This window comes from Lithobates pipiens, unplaced genomic scaffold, assembly GCF_037356315.1.
Source record: "Lithobates pipiens isolate NorthernLeopardFrog02 unplaced genomic scaffold, aLitPip1_a1.2 Scaffold_25, whole genome shotgun sequence".
In the NCBI taxonomy this organism is placed as follows: Eukaryota; Metazoa; Chordata; class Amphibia; order Anura; family Ranidae; genus Lithobates; species Lithobates pipiens.
Genome location: NW_027507787.1, coordinates 244,322,191 through 244,326,238, shown reverse-complemented (window position 1 = coordinate 244,326,238; position 4,048 = coordinate 244,322,191). Strand labels below are relative to the sequence as shown.

The 4,048-nt window shown below is 47.5% G+C and overlaps 1 non-coding gene across 1 annotated transcript; it reads left to right on the top strand.

Moving 5' to 3' along the window:
* Positions 1–2,642: 2,642 nt before the first annotated feature.
* TRNAG-UCC (transfer RNA glycine (anticodon UCC)) lies at positions 2,643–2,714 on the top strand. Its single transcript has one exon. It is a non-coding gene; the product is annotated as a tRNA-Gly (tRNA).
* Positions 2,715–4,048: the final 1,334 nt, after the last annotated feature.

The window sequence follows — 4,048 nt, the reverse complement described above, 5'->3', positions numbered from 1 at the left end:
AGGCATCGCAAACGTTCTCACCTATGGATTGAATTGTTGCTAAAGAAGACGTGCAGTCCAATGAGTGACATCATCTCACAGATTGATGTAACATTCATATCAATCAGTGACATCATCCAACCATCGAGTGATGACATCAATTCTGGGGTTGACCGACTGACTGTCCATCCCAGCGTCACATCTCCTAGGCATCGCAAATGTTCTCACCTACAGATTGAATTGTTGCTAAAGAAGACATGCAGTCCAATGAGTGACATCATCTCACAGATTGATGGAACATTCTTATCAATCAGTGACATCACCCAACCATCGAGTGATGACATCAGTTCTGGGGTTGACCAACTGACTGTCCATCCCAGCGTTGCACCTCCTAGGCATCGCAAACGTTCTCACCTACAGATTGAATTGTTGCTAAAGAAGACGTGCAGTCCAATGAGTGACATCATCTCACAGATTGATGGAACATTCCTATCAATCAGTGACATCACCCAATCATCGAGTGATGACATCAATTCTGGGGTTGACCGACTGACTGTCCATCCCAGCGTCACATCTCCTAGGCATCGCAAACGTTCTCACCTACAGATTGAATTGTTGCTAAAGAAGACGTGCAGTCCAATGAGTGACATCATCTCACAGATCGATGGAACATTCCTATCAATCAGTGACATCATCCATCCATCGAGTGATGACATCAGTTCTGGGGTTCACCGACTGACTGTCCATCCCAGCGTCACATCTCCTAGGCATCGCAAACGTTCTCACCTACAGATTGAATTGTTGCTAAAGAAGACGTGCAGTCCAATAAGTGACATCATCCCACAGATTGATGGAACATTCTTATCAATCAGTGACATCACCCAACCATCGAGTGATGACATCAGTTCTGGGGTTGACCGACTGACTGTCCATCCCAGCGTTGCACCTCCTAGGCATCGCAAACGTTCTCACCTACAGATTGAATTGTTGCTAAAGAAGACGTGCAGTCCAATGAGTGACATCATCTCACAGAGCTATGATAGCATCCCATCAAGTGACATCATCCCACAGATTGATGGCACATCCCTATCAATCAGTAACATCCAACAATCGAGTGATGACATCCGTTCTGGGGTTCACCGACTGACTGTCCATCCCAGCGTCACATCTCCTAGGCATCGGAAACGTTCTCACCTACAGATTGAATTGTTGCTAAAGAAGACGTGCAGTCCAATGAGTGACATCATCTCACAGATTGATGGAACATTCTTATCAATCAGTGACATCATCCAACCATCGAGGGATGACATCAGTTCTGGGGTTGACCAACTGACTGTCCATCCCAGCGTTGCACCTCCTAGGCATCGCAAACGTTCTCACCTACAGATTGAATTGTTGCTAAAGACGTGCAGTCCAATGAGTGACATCATCTCACAGAGCGATGATAGCATCCCATCGACAAGTGACATCATCCCACAGATTGATGGAACATTCCTATCAATCAGTGACATCATCCAACCATCGAGTGATGACATCAGTTCTGGGGTTGACCGACTGACTGTCCATCCCAGCGTCACACCTCCTAGGCATCGCAAACGTTCTCACCTACAGATTGAATTGTTGCTAAAGAAGACGTGCAGTCCAATGAGTGACATCATCTCACAGAGCGATGATAGCATCCCATCAAGTGACATCATCCCACAGATTGATGCTACATTCCTATCAATCAGTGACCATCACATCGATCAGTGAACAATTATCAGCAAATTATCGAGTTCTGGGGTTGGAATCGCTTCCGTTATCACCTACGGAATTTATTGCGGCTAAAGAAGAAGCGCAGGCCAAAATTCAGGTCTGCCAGAAGCCTTAAAATTGAACTATACTGCGGTGATAGAGGGGTGTAGGAAGTGGGGTAGGGGGAAGTGGGGTAGGGGGAGGGGGTGTAAGAAGTGGGGGGAGGGGGTGTAGGAACAGAGGGGGTAGTGATGGGGGGGTAGTGGGAGAGGGTGTAAGAAGTGGGGGGAGGGGATGTAAGAAGAGAGGGGGTGTAGGAAGAGAGGGGTAGTGATAGAGGGGTGTAGGAAGTGGGGTAGGGGGAGGGGGTGTAAGAAGTAGGGGGAGGGGGTGTAGGAAGAGAGGGGGTAGTGAGAGACAAGACAATTGTCTGTTCCTAGAAGAGGACTGAACAATAAGTCCACATATAGGAGAAGTTCTTCTTTAGGATCGGGCAGCACAGAGGCTTAGTAGTTAGCACTTCTGCCTTGCAGCACGGGGGTGTTTGCCTGTTTGGTTCATATCCTGACCAGGACACTGTCTGCATGGAGTCTGCATGTTCTCCATGTGCTTGTGTGGGTTTCCTCCTACAGCCCAAAGACATGCTGGTAGGTTAAATGGCTCCATTCATTCCCAAGATGGCTGTTTAACCTCTTAAGTGCTTTGAGTGGACATCGCTGATTTACCCCGCTCAGCGGGGCGGCCTTAGAGAACAGAGGCCGCATGTGGGCAGCACAGAGGCTTAGTGGTGAGCCTTTCAGCACTGGGGTCCATGGTTCAAATCCTGACCAGGACACTATCTGCATGGAGTTTGCATGTTCTCCCTGTGCTTGCGTGGGTTTCCTCCGGGTACTCCGGTTTCCTCCCACACTCCAAAAACATGCTACTTTGTGTTGGTGGTGCAGTGGTGAGCATATCTGCCTTCCCAGCAGCTGACCCGGGTTCAATTCCCGGCCAACACAATCTCACAAGATTTCTTCCTTTCCTTATAGGTCCTTTGTGTCCCAAGAGGGAAAAGTCACGAGTATTGAGAATCTATTAATGATGGAATAAAATGTAAACCAAAACCAATGAAGTGAATGTGTCGTATGTTTGTATAGATTTTATTAAACACTTTTAAAGAATTGAATCCTTGCAGGGGGGATGTGATTGTTTTGTGTTCCCATTTTCAGCCTGTAGGTGGAGCACTCGGCTCCTTTTCACGTATTTACTAGGCCCGGGGTGTCCAAACTTTCCAGTACAAGGGCCACATTGTAGAGTTTACAAAAATTTGAGGGTCAATAAAATCAAAGTCCCCATTATAGCCTCCCCTTACCTCCTCAAGATCCCTCCTTGTTATGGGGCACTCTATACTATAATTTGCCCCTTGCTATGGGGCACTCTATACTATACTTTGCGCCTTTCTATGGGGCACTCTATACTATACTTTGCCCCTTTCTATGGGGCACTCTATACTATACTTTGCCCCTTTCTATGGGGCACTCTATTCTATACTTTGCCCCTTTCTATGGGGCACTCTATACTATACTTTGCCCCTTTCTATGGGGCACTCTATACTATACTTTGCCCCTTCCTATGGGGCACTCTATACTATACTTTGCCCATTGCTATGGGGCACTCTATACTATACTTTGCCCCTTTCTATGGGGCACTCTATACTATACTTTGCCCCTTCCTATGGGGGACTCTATACTATACTTTGCCCCTTTCTATGGGGCACTCTATACTATACTTTGCCCCTTTCTATGGGGCACTCTATACTATACTTTGCCCCTTCCTATGGGGGACTCTATACTATACTTTGCCCCTTTCTATGGGGCACTCTATACTATACTTTGCCCCTTGCTATGGGGCACAGCTTGGCTTGCATACACACAGTCACACAAAAGTTTACTGAACTTACAACCATCAACTCCGCCAGTAAAAGTGCGATGGAGCGTACACACGGTCACATTTTCACACCAAAAGCTCTCATCGGACTTTTGCTGGCGGAATTTCCTCTCGTGTGTACGCGGCATTAGTGTGTGATTTGTCCCCCGCAATATCACATCCCGCTATAAGTCGCTGATCTCCACCATTACTAGTAAAGAAATAAATAACATGCAGCCACACAGAGGTGAGCCAAGGGCTTGTTCACATGTCAAGTCGGAGGGGTGGTAAAACCACATGGTGGAGATGGTTTTACCCCCCGACTGCCCCCCCTTTAGCTGGGGGTGTACCCGGGGTGAATGGGGCTGCACTGCCACCTACAGCTGTGGGCATTGCACGGTGATGAGGCATTTACCGGCTTAGAACA